Source organism: Periplaneta americana, chromosome 5, assembly GCF_040183065.1.
Source record: "Periplaneta americana isolate PAMFEO1 chromosome 5, P.americana_PAMFEO1_priV1, whole genome shotgun sequence".
In the NCBI taxonomy this organism is placed as follows: domain Eukaryota; kingdom Metazoa; phylum Arthropoda; class Insecta; order Blattodea; family Blattidae; genus Periplaneta; species Periplaneta americana.
The window spans coordinates 116,322,280-116,340,476 of NC_091121.1; the positions used below are offsets into that span (position 1 = coordinate 116,322,280).

The 18,197-nt window shown below is 34.4% G+C and overlaps 1 protein-coding gene and 1 long non-coding RNA gene across 5 annotated transcripts in view; one reads left to right on the forward strand and one right to left on the reverse strand.

Moving 5' to 3' along the window:
• The window catches only part of LOC138700088 (myogenesis-regulating glycosidase), a 465,840-nt gene that overhangs the window by 167,134 nt on the left and 280,509 nt on the right, over positions 1–18,197 (reverse strand). The window lies entirely within an intron of this gene.
• LOC138700091 (uncharacterized) lies at positions 13,732–17,609 on the forward strand. 2 transcript variants are annotated; one of them, XR_011332191.1, is made up of 7 exons: positions 13,732–14,248; positions 15,083–15,273; positions 15,481–15,539; positions 15,688–15,757; positions 16,479–16,540; positions 16,643–16,768; positions 17,109–17,609. It is a non-coding gene; the product is annotated as an uncharacterized lncRNA (long non-coding RNA). The 2 variants fall into 2 exon arrangements; XR_011332190.1 differs by having other exon boundaries at positions 13,849–15,273.

Sequence of the window (18,197 nt, forward strand, 5' to 3'; positions counted from 1 at the left end):
AGTCCATGATGCTAGACACCTATTTTATTTGAACAATCACCTCTGAAACACATTTTCCTGTGTGAAAATAATCCAAGTCCACACATGAAAATCGTGATTATAGGTTGTACAAGTAACATTTTGCGCTCAAAAATAGGGCCACAGACGTTTTTATTCATTACTCAAGGCAATATCAGAGACAGCTTTGAATCGATCATGCAAATTATCACAATAAAAAACAAACCTTCTCCTGAAAATTTTTGTTTCCTTGCATTATTTTCGTATTTCATTAATCATATGTACTGATTTGTTAAGGTCAGAATTTCTAATTTAAAAATAATGGTGTACATGATTCTCTAGGCTTTGCTTCAAGTATTATTTTAATTGCTTTTTTTTTTTTTTTTTTAAAGCAAGAACGTACTTTTGCTATCTGTAGAATTTATCTAAAATGTAATGGAATGAGCGTCGTCACACTGGTCTAGTGGTTAGAGCGATGGACTTATAATCTTGTGGATCTGGGTTTGATTCCCTGCGTACCCCGATTTATGAATCGTGTTGGGCAAGCCCGTGGTGCAAGTAATACAGGCGTTTTCTCCGAGAGCTCCGGTTCCCGTGTGGCATCCCAACAACTCTCCATCATATCTCATCTCTTCGCGGGTGTAGCGTAGACCAGCCTTCTGTGACGCACCCTGGGCAACGATTCTGTCAGTAAATTGGTCTACACAACTGGCTTCATATAGAAGAATGACGAACAGTGAAGTACCGGCTATTACTTACTTACAGATGGCTTTTAGAGAGGTTCATTGCCGCCCTCATACAAGCCCGCTATCGGTCCCATCCTCAGCAAGATTAATCTAGTCCAGCGGTTCCCAAACTTTTTCAGCCACGGAGCCCTTTTTGAAGCAAAAGTTTCTCGTGGAGCCCCAAGAAATGTTTACTTTTTAGTTTTATCTGTCTACGTTCTATGAAGCATATTTCACACGATACATAAACGGAAGTATGTATATATATATATATATAAAGGAAACAATAGTAAAAAAAGTACTGGATATAATTTATTTAAATCTACAAAATGATATTAACAAGTTGTTAAGATATTTAAAAAAAATGTTACAATGTTACATGTACACCGGAAGTTAATGTAAAGAATGTGCCTGTTTCTTGTGACAGAGTTTGTCAATGTCCGGTGTCATAGAAGTCAGTTGAAGACGTATATCGTCTTCTGTGTCCAAACAAGTTCGATATTTTGTTTTCGTAGCCGTGTACCTCGAAAAGGTCGTTTCACTGAGGCAGTGAGAGAAATTTAGCTTTTGAACTTAATATCAAAATATCCTCCCCTAACTTAGCCCAAAATTTGGGAAATGGTTTGCTTTTAAATTATGCCTGACAGTGGCTGTCTATAAGGACCTCATATCTGAAGCAGTGAGGGCTGCTGGTTTTGACATCACTGGAAATGGATCTACAATTCACTCATATTTCTTTAGAATCGATTCCTGAGTGTCCCTTGGAAAGTATGAATTCATATTTTGAAGCAAATTGTCACGGTGTTCTTTCATTATTGCTATGAATGAGACATTCATTGTTATGTTATTTTCTTCTATAAAGTTTGAAGTCATTGAGAAACGTAAGATCCTTACTGTCGACGCCTTCTATGTAGAACGCTATCTTTTTCTTCAGTGCGACAATTTCGTCATCAGCATCGAATATAGTCTTCCGTTTACCTTGTATGTATGTGCTGAATTCATTTTTGAAAAATGTCTGCCAAGTAACATAATTTGTACAACCATTCCTGATCATTCAAATAATCTGCTAGCAAACTGTTCTGGTAATTCAAAAGTGAATAAACTTCCGTTCGAAGTTCATGTAATCGGGACAACACTTTACAACCATCACACTTCTGTGTGTAATATTACTAACAATGACTTGTGTACATTACCCATATCTTCACACAGGATTTTAAGTAGTCTACACTGCGAAGGTCGTGCCTTAACAAAGTTGATCATTTTGACGGCGTTATCTAGTACCTGCTTTAATAACGCTGACATTTTTTCGTTGCGAGGGCGTGTTGGTGTAGTACACAGTGATTCCTTGTCCAGTTTTTAAAACTTTCTTGATCCTTGTAATAGCGCCAGCAACAGGACCTACCATGGACTTTGGCCCATCTTTGCACACGTCAATGCAATTGTCCCACGGTATCGAGTTTTCAATGAAGAAGAAAAAATTTCAGTACCGCTTGTAGAGGATGGCAATGGCTCCAGAACAAAATATTTCATGAAAGAACCTGAAAATTCATACCGCACAAACATCATTAACATAGCTAATCCGGCAAAGGCCGTGGATTTGTCAAGTTAAAACGAAAATTTCGTTTAACTGATACGGAAAATCATTATATTTTTTACGTCTTTCCATATATTCTGGATTCGATTATGCACAGTGTTATTTGATAAGGGCACACTGGAAATCAAGTTTGCAGTTTTCTCGTCCACCATGCACTTCACTACCTTTACTAAGGGTGGTTTCATAAGAGTTTCAGCAAGAGTGAGGTTTACCACCAAGAGCCTGGTCATGACTAACCAAGTACGACGTTTTCAGTGCTTTCTCGTTGTTTTTTTTTTTACACGAGGTGAAATTTTGTCTGAACTGCCTGGAGTTCACTTTTTCTTTCGAAGTGGTCTGCAGTTTTATTTGTGAATTTTTGAATTGAGAAATGCCGTCTAAGCTTGGCAGGGAACATTGAACTATTGGGGAAAACTTTGTTACATATCACACACTGTGGACATTCATCAGCAAACTCAGTGAATCCCATGTCCAAATATAAATCACAATATTTTCGTTTGTTACTTTCTTTCAATACCTCTACACTAGGCATCGTAGACTCTGAGACAGGATAATGTTCAACATATTCCGAACTCAATTCCCAGGAATTCGCACTATCTTCTCTGAAAGTAAGGTTATAGCTGTTGTTATCTCCCTTTGACTGAGCAATGGTTGATGGCTAATGACTCTTAGGTCTTAGGGAGCATATCTTAACCCACAGTTCCGGTTCAACGAAAGTTTAGCTAACTCATCTGCTATACAGTATATATATATATATATATATATATATATATATATATATTTAGGTAACGTAACAGTCAATAGATTGTAGATTCCACGTACCACGAATAACAAACGCTGCCTGCCCAGTATATAAAAAATAAAATAAATTTCGAGAATCATTGAGTGCTTGGCAAGCAAGAAAGATCGAGATAGTTCCAGTGACGAGTAAATCTAATATTAGTGCTTCCATGTAGCCAGAAGAATGCAAACTACTTTCTCAGAAAGTATTTTTCGCTTGATGGAAGTAGTTTCCGTTTTCCCGCTAGAGACTAGATGGAAGCAGAAATTTTTGTCATCTTCCTAACTTCCGCGGACGGAGCCCGTGAGAACCATTCGCGGAGCCCTAAGGGCTCCGCGGAGCACACTTTGGGAACCGCTGATATAGTCCCTACAACCATATCCCACCTCCCTCAAATCCATTTTAATATTATCCTCCCATCTACGTCTCGGTCTCCCCAAAGATCTTTTTCCCTCAGGTCTTCCAACTAACACACTATATGCATTTCTGAATTCATCCATACGTGCTACATGCCCTACCTATCACAAACAAGTTTGGGTTTAATATTCCTAATTATGTCAAGTGAAGAATACAATGCGTGCAGTTCTGCGTTGTGTAACTTTCTCCATTCTCCTGTAACTTCATCCCTCTTAGCCCCAATATTTTCCTAACCACCTTATTCTCGAACACCCTTAATCTCTGTTCCTTTCTCAAATTGAGAGCCAAGTATCCGCCATTAGTAAAAAAAGTTATGGAATGAAAATATGCGAAATATACAGAGTGATTCAAACGTCCGGCGACATGGACAAACGCCGATATTAGTGCAGACAACGAAAAATGGAAAGAGGGGAAATTTGTTGGAAACATGTAGTTTTCAATCTAATATGCTTAAATTTTCAACACAGAATACACCGTTGAGGTTGTACACTAGTACGACACACCCACCAGTCCAAAGCTGCCAAATTAGTGGTTTTTCCGCCAGTTCTACCTGATTTTTTTATTATTTCATTTATGTGAGATACAAAAAATAAACTTTCGTTTTCTGAATTTCACGCAAAAGGAATTTTTATAACCTCTAAAAGTAAGATGTTTGACTTAAAATTGTTTATTTTTTTCCTTCCTTGCACGGGTTAGTCCCGAGGTCTTCACCTCTTCCTTGGACTTCCTGCATCTCTTCATCCTCGTGGACAATATCTCAAGGTTGCTTTCGGTAATCGGTCATCTTTCATCATTTCTAGATGTATCCAATCAGCTCGTATTTCTCTGATTTCCTCCAATAATGGTAGATGTTTGGTTCTTCTCAGATATCTTTATTTCTATTGTGATTTAAATTGGTGCAGCCTTTCCCTGCTCGGAGAAATCACATTTCTGCCGCTTGTGTGGAATTTTGTTGCTTTCTAGTCATTGTCCACGTCTCACAGTCATAAGGCATAACCGGGACCGCCATAACCTTATACATCTTTATTTAAGTTTCTCTTCTGATCTCCTTGACTAATGTTCTCCTGAATATGCCACACGTATGTTGAAATCTATGTATTTTAGTTTCTATATCTTTGTCGTGGTCATAGCTTATAGTCCGGATCAACTTACCTCATACCCTAAAAGAAAAACCTAACCATTTTTCCCCTATTACTACATATGCTAATGGATTATAGTGATTTTATAGATATCAGATTGAATTGTATTTTACCAACTTTGTTCCGAATTTCGAGTACAGATAAATACGGCAACTGGCAGTTATTTTCTAAGCAAATTTTTCTCCTCAAATATTAATTGTCAATATTACAGATATTATTCTGTAGGACAAATTAATAAATCTATAATATTGTCATAGCTGCAGTGCATATGTCTGTACAAATTACTGTGCACTTAACTGCGGAATTCCGGCCAAACAAGTCACTCAACTGAGTGCGCTCCTAATATAATGGCAGTTGACATTGGACATAGACGTCAACATATATGCCTAACTTAGAGTCAGGCCACAAAGGGAAACATTGAAGGAGGAGGGTTCGCTCCGGTGCTCTGGATGGAATTCGGCGTAGCTCAGTGGTCAGAGCGCTTGGTACGTAGAACCAAGGACCGGGGTTCGATCCCCGGCGCCGGAGCGAATTTTTCTCCTCAAATATTATTTAGTAATATTTTGGTTTGCCGTAGAAGAAATCTGATGAAATGGAAGTACCTAACTAAGCTTGAACGTAATTAATAATTAATTAGTAACTCCAGTATTAATATTAATATCAATGCATAATTCAGTTGTGTTATGATTCAAATTCAACACTATATTCAGATAAATGTAATTAAATAAGATACTTATAGATCTATGAAACATTCACGGGCTAATGGACAGAAATATATTTCTTAGCGTTCAGATTTTTATTAAAATTTCCAAGAGAGGAAATAGCATGGTAGCGATTTAGGAAAATATATCTGTATTTTAAGTAGGGTATACATTTGAATGTGGTATTCTGTTTTCGGAATTCGTACTAATCATTTCACGTAATCAAACAGAATAGATTTTTAGGTTAGGTCTTGTGAATAGTAAACTGTTTAGTCAAACAAATGAATTTCATGTTGTCCGACAAAATATATTTTAATATTAGATCACACTAATCCACTAATTACCAACATAATGTGCGAGAAGTAGTCCAGAAGGAAAATATAGGCTACTCTTTCGTAATATTTAGAAAAGACCTCCCAACATAAAGATGAGATGTGGTAAATAAGTAAATAAACAAGACATTATTTTTAATACTATATTATTATTATTATTATTATTATTATTATTATTATTATTATTATTATTATTATTTCAGTAATTCATAGCATTGTAACTTTACTCTCTTTGGTAATATCTGGTACTAGCTGGCAACACTGAAGAGACAGCCTAATTACCTTTTAGGAACTGCTCTTACGTGATCCTCATACGAGTACATAAGGTCCGTCGATAAGTCAGGTCTTCACACGCCGACATATTTGCGTCATCTGTTTGGTTTGTTTACATTGCGCTATGGTTTGGTTATGGAAGGAATTTATGTTATATATATATATATATATATATATATTTCATGAGATAAATTTACAAAATGCCTGGATGTGCTGACCCATATGGAGTTTGAATTAAATAATCTAATTTACTTTAAATTACTTAACAACATTGCTTATCAATGCTATTAATATCTGCCTTAGAACAACCCAATCAATGATAGATGTTAGTCACTATCTATTTTACTTTGGCCTCCATTATTCCTATTTTTATATTTGTGTCGAGAAATTGACAGAACTAATTTAATCCAAAAAAATTTGCTAGCTGCTGAATTATTAGGTTTTCAGAAAACTTAAGAAAATAACTTCAAAATACAGTAATCCAAACAATACTTTTTATTCAAGATAGGCCTATATATACCTGTTCACAAATACAGTAACCATACAAGCTGAAAACTATATTTTAAAGCAAATTTGAAATAAAACAAAAATTGATTTGTGTATTTTGCTCTTAAAGCACCCACTGTACGCTTTTCGGTAGATTAAGTACAGAAATAGATTTACTCTGGACCGAAAAAAAAATAGTGCCATTGGGTACGTGATGATTTCGTGTGAAAATACAAGAGAAAATCATTGGTTGAATATATAAGAAACGAAGAAGTTTGGGTAGGTTTGGAGTGGTGTTCTACAATTTTGAGGTTATTTTTAATGACTTAAGTAGATTTTTTTCTCACTTTTGTTATGCGTAGCGGGATCGAAGATTCTTCACACTTTCAGTTACATTCTATTAATATTATTCCGGATATGTTTGAAGTAGTGATTGAATCTCTTATTCATTTTAAGTGGTGTATTTTTCAAAGTAAAAGAAATTGGTCTATTGAGGCAGCTGCCTCTACTCGAAATTTGATTAAGTAACTGAGGCAAACCGTAGAAAACCCAGGCAGGTTGGTCGGCCCGGACCTTTTGAATAAGAGTCTCAAGTTAGGCCTACATCAGAGACTGAGCTACCCCATTGGATCACAAATTTTACAAGGTCAACCTGTTTTTTTTTTCTTTCATATGATATGAGCTTCACTTTGTAAAACAAGTAGGCCTATATGCTGTTAGCTTCTCCGAGTTTGGATATTAAAACGATCCTTTTATTAGTTTATTGTTTTAATGCCCATTTTGGACATTTTGGGTGTTTGTGTCGGTCTGTTTTAAATTAAAAGTGCCTACATCTTTGAGCTGTAGTAGTAACATTATATAAGACGTAACATTTGAAATACGCTGAAGTTAAATAGCTTTTACACATTTCATATACATATAGGCCTACTGCTCAAAAAAATTAGCGGTACAAGATTTGAAATTAATTTTTTATTGAACAATGAAAACGTAGAATGTAGCCTACATGAAACGTAATGAAATTACCACAAAATTAATGCATTTTTTAAATTTAAATATAGGAAATAGGTATTCAGCACCATGATTATGTCATACAAACAAATTGCATTTGTATTTCTATATAATTCAAAAGTGGTGTATACAGCGCTAAAAGCGCTAATCGATTTGTATTTCATATAAGGCAATGCAACGAAAGAAACTATGCATATAAAAAGTTATTTGATATGTGTTAAATTGAGAAAAATTTCAGACAACAATTTAGGACTTAATCATTCCTGTACGAACTCCTTTATAAAATAAACGTAACTGTAGTCGTCACGAAAAAAGAACAAAATGTAACGACTGTATTATTCTGAAAACCTTATTTCTCCCTACTGTTCAGTCAGAACTCCATTCTCACCACGTGAGACCGCGGGTCGAACTATGTAACAGAAACAAAGATGTTGTAGTTGTATATCTAGACAGACAATTGGCTCTGGTGTGTTGTACAAATTTGAACACTCTCGCGCAGGTTCGCATGACGCCATATTTTGGGAGCAAAAATGATTGTTTCTATGTATAAACCGTTAGGAGTTAAGAATATGCACTGGGTATATAGTAGTCTTCTTAGCGGACATACACCCTCTTTGTAATATAACTAAAGTAACTTATTTACTTATTTTCTAACGTGTATAAAACAACGGAAGTACGAGTATATCTAAAAATAATTGTAACTAAGCATTCTTTTCACGCATGGTTACGTATGTTCACACTACTCATGTATTGGCTGCACTGACAAACTCAAAGATTGTATCATTATTATAAAGTTTCGCCTTGGCGTCAGTAAAAGCTTTACATCACACGTTCGTCTTATTGGTTTCATTCCTCAATATCTTTTTGGTCCTCCACGTGACGGAATAGGATTATGATTATGAATCAGTTGTCACAGCATCAGTGCGCGTCATCGATGATAAATGAACAAGATTAAGTTACCGGAAGTTTTTTTATAAAGCCTGTCACCAAATATACAGTATTTAAACTTTCATTTCCATTGTTTTGTATACATTCGAAGACAGCCTATCTATACGAATGAATTAAAAAATTGACGTATAATTTGGTGGTCTGCCTTATGTAGCATCCGTGAAACGAAAACAGAGACAAACAAAGGTTTTAGAAAAAAACAATTCATTCTACTGTTGCTCTAGACAGAAGGAGTCAGTGAGCACAAATTTCGGGTTCTATTATCAGATGCTGCAACTTACATGTTGAAAGCTGCTTCAGCATTGAAAGTATTCTTTCCCCAACTCATTCATGTTACGTGTATTGTGCATGGACTTCATAGAGTAGCGAAAATCATAAGGAAAGCTTTCCTGGGGTGAACACTTTGATATCCAGCCCCAAGGAGATATTTGTTAAAGCCCCATCCAGAGTTCGTGCTTACAAAGAAAAATTTCCATACCTCCCATTACCCACAGAGCCAATACTTACCCGTTGGGGTACATGGATTGAAGCTCCTTTCTTTTATTCCAATAATTTCAATGCAATTAAAGAATTCTTTGGTGCGCCAAATGCAACAGAAGCTTTGTCAATTCAACTTCGAAAATATTTAATAGTGAATATTTGCAAATGGACTTGGCTGTAATCAAGACATATTTTCAAAGTTATAGCTGAAGCCACAAAAAAACTCTAAAAATGTGGTTTATCTTTACATGAATCTTTATCAATCCTCAAGGAGGTTCGGAGTAAACTTCAGAGTGCTCTTTTAAATTAAGTAAAAATATAAATGGTAAATTGTTCAGTGCTTTAGAGAGAAATCCTGACATTAAAGTTTTGTGTTCTATGGATAAATATCTTCAAGGTGAAACATAGTGCTTCGAGAAGAAATTTTCCCAGAAATAGTAAGTGCTTTCAAATGTTGCCCAATAACATCTGTATGCGTAGAAAGGTCCCTTTCAGCGTACAAACTTGTGTTAAGTGATAAATGTCATAAACTTACTTCTGAGCATTTTGAAAAAATAATCGTTGTGTACTGAAAATCAAATTAGAACGACCAAAATGATGTCTAAGGAAGAATGTACATTGTAAGTACCAAAATGTATAAGCCTGAAATTAAAATTTTTAGTGCATGTTTAGTGCATAGTTTCGAAAATTATGGTCTAGAGTATATTTTAAAGATTTTGGCAGCATAAATGCATGCATAATTTACATATTTTAGTGAATATACATAAATCCAATGTCTACTGATAAGTAAATGACTTTTAATATTGAATTATAAATACAGGATGATTCAGGAGTAATATTAAATATTTTAGGGGGTGATACTATAGAATATTCTGAATAAAAATATGGGTGTGTAAAGACATATGTTTGAGTGTTACGTAATATAATAAGCATTAAAATGATATAAAGAAACACAAATAGAGTGTTACTACGTACTATTGACTACATACGAATTAATAGTAGCTACGTGTAGCTCTTCTGAGTTAGTCTGAAGGCAGCATTGTTCATAATGGGTGTAGAGAAACAGCTGTTTGTAACTTAGTTCCCCTGGCTATAAGGATCGGCATGTTCTTCCAGCAGGACGAAACCTCTGTACATTTTAGCAGTCAAGTGACATCATTTAAATCTGACATTTCCCGAACGATAAGTCGGCCGCGGTGGTCACGTGCATTGGTAATCAGGGTCCTCAGACCTTACTCCTATCGATTTTTATCTGAAGGGGTGGATGAAGTGCAAAGTGTACAAAAACAAATTAAACACTAGAGAGGAATTGGTCATTCGCATTATGAATAGTGCTGCCCTCGTAAAAAAACGACAAGAAGACCTCAGAAAAGCAACATTAAGACTAATGTATGACTTGAGTCTTTCCCGGCGTTTGATATGGAATAATTCTTCTCGGGTTCTCAGCCAGGTGAGATGGATTGTTGCTTTCAAGCTTTCGATAACTAGCTCTGCCATCTTCTTCAGGGAGAAGATGGCAGAGTTAGTCATGAAAGCCTGGGCGCAACTATCCAACTCACCTGGCTGAGAACCCGAGAAGAATTATTCCACATTTAGATTAATGTTGTCAACAGAGCGGAAAAGTGTATTAAAGTGTTGAAAGACATTAATACTACGCAAATAAGCAATAAATGCAATTACTAAGTTATTTGTCCTTTTTGGCACTTATAACGCTTGTTATACATAACATCGAAACACAGCCACCGGTGTGGCTAAGTCGATTAAGGCGCTTGCCTGCCGGTCTGAAGTTGCGCTCGGGCGCGGGTTCGATCCCCGCTTGGGCTGATTACCTGGTTGGGCTTTTTCCAAGGTTTTCCCCAACCGTAAGGTGAATGCCAGGTAATCTGTGGCGAATCCTCGGCCTCATCTCGCCCAAATACCATCTCGCTATCACCAATCTCATCGACGCTAAATAACCTCGCAGTTGATACAGCGTCGTTAAATAACGAACTAAAAAAACATCGAAACAGCTTATCTCCACACTCATTGAAAACTGGACACATGTTCATATGAGCTTTTTTACTCAGAATAGTCAATACTACCACCCTGTAAAATATTTTGCTTCATTCTATATCGAAGTTTACTTCTTTCCGTACTCCAAACCAGTACGGAAAATGGAACTTTGCGTTACAGTTACTTTTCGGACTCCAGGCCTACGAACATACGAATACGCTATGATAAACCTAGTATGAGAACACTCAATTATATTAGCCTTTTGGACGGATCTATATTATTGGATGTTATTCCTATAAACACAACTATGACTCCAACTTATAATAAATAAATAACAAAGTAACATAGCACAAAACATATACTTCAAATCATTTTTATGAAAACACAGACATAGAACAGCTTCAGTTCAGAGACTTACTGCCCATAATATCAAGCAAATCTCCATTATCGATCGGAGTGCTCTGAAATATGCACTGTACTGTATATATAGCCTATAAGCTTGAATTTACTTAAGGGGTTAGGTACAGCTTACAGCAGTAAAATTTTGGAAATATTCAACATTTTTTTCCCTCCATTACCGTATCATATACAATAATGAAAATTAGCATGTGTAAAACACTGTCGTTCTGTTATATGAAAAAATATTTTTACGATTAAAAAATTATTTACATTTTTTTTTCAAAATTAAAAAAAAAACACATATATAAATAAATTTTTTAAATCGTAAAAATATTTTTTCATATAGCAGAAGGACAGTGTTTTACACATACCAATTTCCATTATTGTACAAGATACAGTAATGGAAGGAAAAAAAATGTTGAATATTTCCAAAAATTTTACTGCTGTAAGCTGTACCTAACCTCTTAATTGAGGTCAATAAATTAAAGATACGTATGGTATTTCTGTCAGTTCGCATTAACTTCCTAAATTTACTTACATAAATATTTATGTTGAATTTTTATAATACTTTTTTTGAAATCTCACATCTCTGTCCTAAACCTGCCGCCATGACTATTCGCAACAATTCTCTCCTGCTCGTCAACTGCTTGTTCAATGAATCCATGTAATTAGTCTGTAATGAGCGTATTGTCTGCCTACATTTGGTGCATCTCCAATATAAATAATTAACAAATATTAAATATTTTATATAGTATTAAACAAAATATTGTACACTTAACTCCTTAAGAAAGCGTCTGAACGGTACTCGTCACGATATTCCGGATTCGCCTGGAGCACAGTGTGCAATAACGCAAATCTAGCTGGACAAAATTAATAACTTCTCTGCATTCTAACGGATTATTATGAAATTTTGTACAAACCTTATAGGTAGCGCATATTTTTTGTGTACAAACTCTTACTACGTTTGTGTAAGAGGAACTACACCTTAATAGGGGGTTGTTTTAAACATAATTAAAATTTCTCTCTTATTTAACAGATTTTTATGAAAAATTGTACGGAAGTTACAGGTAGAATATATTTTTCATGTACAAACTATATTTACGGTTCCATAAGAGGAAGTATCCCTTTATAAGGGGTGCATTTACACAAAATTAACTTGTCTCCTACATAACAGATTTTCATGAAACTTTGTACATGAGTTACAGGTAGCATATATTTTTTGTGTACAAATTCTGATTACATCTGTATGCTACCCTAGGCCTAATTGTTGTACACAGTTTTATAAAAATATATTATATAGGAAAGAAGTTGTTAATTTTGTGTAAATGCACCACTATAAAGGGGCAATTCCTCTTATAAAACATAATCAGATTTTGTAGACAAAAAATATGTTCTACCTGTAACTTCTGTATAAAGTTTCATAAAAATCTGTTGGACAGGAGAGAAGTTATTAATTTTGTTTAAATGCACTCCTATAAAGGGATAGTTTCTCTTATGGAACTAAAAATATTGTTTGTGCACGAAAAATATATGCTACCTGTAACTTCCGTAGAATATTTCATAAAAATCTGTTAGAGAAATTATTAATTCTGTCTAAATGCACTCGCTATAAAGGGGTAGTTTTTCTTTTGCTAACGTAACCAAAGTTTGTACACAAAACATATGTGCCACCTGTAACGCCTGCACAAAGTTTCATAACAATCTGTTAGAATACAGACAAGTTATTAATTTTGTCCAGCTAGTGATTTGCGTTCTGATTCACAGTGTGTTTGTCGAGGTTAGATAAAAATGTGTCCAATGCATTTTAACCTGATGTTCGGTGTCAAGTGAATAATTTTGTAGGCCTAGAACACTCACACAGTGATTAAAAACTTCCTAATTCCATGATTCTTTTCTGCTGTTAAGCCATACATGAAACAGTTACCGTATGCCCCACCACTGAAAAAAATTAATTACTGATAAATGCGCAAGAACGCGCAAACTTTAAAACAAGGATTCAACACTCTAAATAATGCTGTATTTAATGGTAAAAGAATTGTTGTAACCGGACGTGACCGACTATACTAAAACGCACATTATATTTGGAGAACTTAAAAAAATGTTTTTAATTGTAATATTTAAACCCTACTGTAAGAAGAAAAATATTTTACAAACTTGTAATTGAAGTTACATTAATAAGAACGTACGTATTTGAACAGATTCCATGTCTCACAAAATAATAAATCACTAACAATTGGCTGTTTTTCTCCCACATAGTAAGCCTTTCTGTCTACGACTGAACAGGAGCAAGAAGCGTTAGGAAGAACGTAAATAACTATATTATTCCTACTGAATCACTCTGTATATTGTAATGGCATGCACGCCACTGTTGTCGCTTGGTCCTACTACGACGAGCACTCGATGTAAACAACAAGCAGTTTAGAGCCGAAGACTGTGGGTAAGTTGAATATTAGCATCTACAGTACATTTCCCTTACCGCCCTCCTCCTGTTATTGTACACATTCAAAGGAACGGATTGCAGAAAACGATTTTTTCGAAATTAAAGGAGCTGAATATGTGTACAACTGGGAAAATATAAAAGTCGAACTTTTTCAGGATTAAGGGCCTGTACTACGATCGCCTGTTAAAGCTCCAGATTCGTATACTCCAGTTTAGCAATCTGGAAGTTAAATATTTTGTTCTGTACTACCAGCGGATTTTAACTGCAGGATTCTTATCCGGAAGATATAGTAACATTTTTATTACGTTGGCAATGAAGTTACTGAAAACGTAGTGAAATTTATTGCGTTGGTATACCTTTCCCCGCGTATTTCATGTTTATGTTCCGTGTTTATATGGTACTATTTATTTTGAGGTTTTATTGTAAGCATTATTGTTATTATTTATTATAATACTGAAGCTCCAGCCAAAAAATAACAGAGTGAAGAACAGAAAATTACATATACTGTATGAAGAAACTTTAAATGGAAGCAAAAGGTAAGATTTTAAAGGTTAATGTTTCTTTTCGAATAGTAATGATTCCTACCATATGATAGTATTTTGGTTTTAATTAATAGGCCTAAACAGGACGGGTGCGGGTTCCAGCAAAAGTGCGTTTTTCTCCATAATCATTGTTTTATTCACGTGTAACTGCACAAGAAGTGTAGGTGGCAATTATTTTTGTATTGTAATTAATATTAAGTGTGCTTTCAGTTTGTTGTATAGCCTACATTATTAGTGAATAGGGCCTATTTCGGTAATTTTTTAGAAATAGTGTACTTCACGGCTGCAAATCATGGGTCGAAGGCACAATAACTCGTTTAAAAAAGAAAAGTTCACTGATACTGATAATAATGAATGATGTCTTTGGCCTGGGATTTCTAACCAACATTAGTACAGCAAGGTACATTGTTCCTAGCAAATTATCAATATTTCAGTATGTTAGGCCTACGTATTTTACTGTTAATAAGTGGGCGGATATTTTGTATTAGGCCCATAATACTATTCGATCACAGATAGGGCCTAACGTTATTTTTTAAAAGAACAGCATGAGGTGGAGAGACGTTTCCACTAAAATGCAATAGGCCTATCTGTTTGTAATGCACATGCAACACCTCGTAAAATAACACAGAAACAGCAGATATTAAGTTTTTTTTCCAAAGTTTCTATGTACAGTATAGTCATATGTTTGATATTGTACTGACAATCATCCATTAAAAGCTTTTGCTTATTTAGGTATAGAAACTTAGATAAGGGAAAAAGAGAAATACAGTATATTTCCTAATGTTGTAGATTGCATATGGAATTAACCTAGTTTTACTTCCTTTTTAGTATTATAGAATGAAGCATTGAAAGAATATAGTAACATCAGCACAAATACAAGGACCTGAAAACAGCTGAGAAGAAAATTTGAATTCTTGGAAAAGAACACAAATAAAATTGCTGCTGCAGAGAAACAATGCAGGCTACAAACAATTGGAGCCCCTCCAACTGAAGCAAAACCAAATCCAAACTTATCCAAGGTAAGTGATTTAATTCTCCTATCAATTGAGTGATTTCTCAGTGATTTTGATTCATATTCAATGCATAAGTTCATTTATATGTTAAGTTATAAAATTATTAAATAATAAGCAGAGGAAATTGTATAACACAAGTTTGAATTCTTTTTATTTATTTATTTATTTATTCATTCATTCACTCATTTATTTATTTACTTACTTTTGTTACAGCCGAAGTAGTAACTAAACCAAGTTCCACTGATACCAGTGCAGCTAATAACACGAATGAGGTTAGTGTGTAAGGAATTAAGAGTCAGAAGAAGGAGATGATGAGCTTTAGAGATAAAAAAAAAATATTAGATTCTTGAAAATTGTTATACAAATTTAATTTAATGTCGGTATTACATTATAATACTATCATTTCTTTTTTATTTACAGTACCATTCAGGTTCACAGTGCAATTCTTTAGTTTTTGAAGTGAAACTGGATATCCCAACAATATCTCCAGGTAATTTGATTTATACTACAAAACGTTCTTTCACATTCTACATATGATGCTTACTTTTCCAATCTGAAATAGCTGTAACATGTAAACACATTTTCAGCCAACATGTTGAAAATAAAACTAACACACATACTATATGAAATCTGTAGCAAGCAGTAGATAAATTAGATGCAAAAAAAAAAAAAAATGTTAAAATATAAATTGTACATAATGATGAAATGGTCACAAGAAATGGATGTCATAAAAAGTAAACATCATTGTATTATAATATTATGTGGGATTTGAGTGGGAATTTGAAATTTATAAATGTAGGCCTAAAAATAGAAAATACACTGAACTGAAGAATTTATTTTGAGATTTCTCTGCAATGGGTTTGTAATCAGATTAGGCCACATTATGTTAAGTTGTATTTCAATTTTACTGTAAGGAAACTTGTGAATGATTTCTTGTGTACAGAAAAACTGAAAAAAAACTTTTCATAAGATAAAACAGAAACTGACTACACTCTATTTACAATAGAACTATTTGCTTGATTTTTTCTCTCTCTTTTTTATTGCAGCTTTACTTTCTTATTGTTAAAAATGAGTTTGGATTAATAGCACGTTAGAAAATACAATACTGTTACAGCTGCTGACTTTGAAGTGTCCACACATTTATGATAAAACATCATCTTTCTCCAGAATTAATTATCTTAAGAATTAATTCCACTCTTAAAATATTACAGAGTCAGCTGGTGCAGCAGATGAAGGTCTTCCACTGTACGGGTGTCTACACAGTGTAATGAAAGTAAGTTTTAAGTGAAATTACTGGTTTATTCAGTGTAAGTAGTATAGGCTAAACCCAGAAAGGTCTGAATATAAGCATATAACCCTCTCTTAAATATTTCAGCTGATAATGGGATAATAGCTGATCGAGTTACACCCCAAGGATGCTTAAAAAAAAAAAAATAAAGAAAAAGCAAGCCTCTGAGGAATGCATTAGCCACATTGAAAAATCTTTCTCCATCTGTGAACTGTAAGTCTAATGTTGACTTAATTATACTTGAGATGTTAGAAATGCATGAACTTCAATACTATTACAGTGATTTCTTTAAAAAATACATTAGTTGAAAGTTGGATGCTAACATTATAACAAAGAATGATTTGAAATAAAAGTAAGTCATGTCCTTATGTTTGGAAAGAGATGGGGTTTGGAATATCAAAAGTAACATTTGGAGTTTTTACATTACTTTTTCCTCTCTTTAATGGGTGGTCCATCTACAAGGACATCTTCAATTAGTGGCAGAAAGTAAATGCTACAATAATCACCCATTCTTTATGTTTTAACAAAAAATATGTTTAATTTTGTTGACCAGATTTGTTTGACCTGGATGACTGGGAGATTACTTCTTCTCATCCTTCTAATGGAGTGATAATCTCTTGCAGCTGTTCTTGATCCCTATGGTCTCTGCTTTATCTGCTAGTCTTCAGGATTAGGTTCGAGTCAGGTGATAATTATAAGCTAATCTAAGGTTTCTGGTTGGGTTCGGGTCTGGTTCAGATCAGGCCGAGATGGGCCGGGCCTAAGAATTATGGCCCGTGCAGATCTCTAACAAATGGGGCTTATAGCTGAAGTTGGCTCTGCCACAGTTTTCCAAGTTTTGTGTATTTGCATATGTATTTGTGTTGTGTTTAATTACAGTTACTATGTACTCTTATGTATTAGCCTGCATATTATTAATTTGTAAATATGACATGTACCATAGCATATATAATGAGACAGTGGATGTAATAAATGATTATGCTTATTGTGTCTCCTGAAAAATGTCGTGTTTTGTTTACACAAAATAAATAAATAAATTTTAAATTTAATTGCAGCTATAGTGCATCTCTCTTGTTTTAATTACACATTCACAGAGTACCTGAATACAATTGAAGCGTCAGCTGGAACAACGTTGTAAGTTACAAAATTTCCATTCGGTGTGTTTCTGTGTAATAATGTTGTATGTCATGTTACCTTGCTATACTCCTTGGCTTGCAACTGTCCACTCAAAAGTTTGCTACCCTCATAAGAACAAAGTTGTATGCATACACATTTTTGCAGCTCCTGTAAATTTGACCAAATGTAACTTATAACGTTGTTCCAGCCGACGGTTCAATTAATGTGCCTCTTGAAAAATGTTGTTTTACCATATTTTGCTTATGTAAAATAAATTTGAATTGCAGATACAGTGCATTAGCCTGTTAAGAGATCACTGTGAGGGATCCCAGCAATAAAATATATTTAAAAAGTAACGATATGAATATGTTTGCATACATGAATCACTAGGCCTAGCGTGAATGAAACAGCTCCCTTGCAAAACATAAATGCCAATTCCAAAACTTTCAGGAAATGAAGAAAAACTGTCACGTCTAAAATTCAATAAACTGTTACAGTTTGTTAAATAATAATATATAGCAAGCAT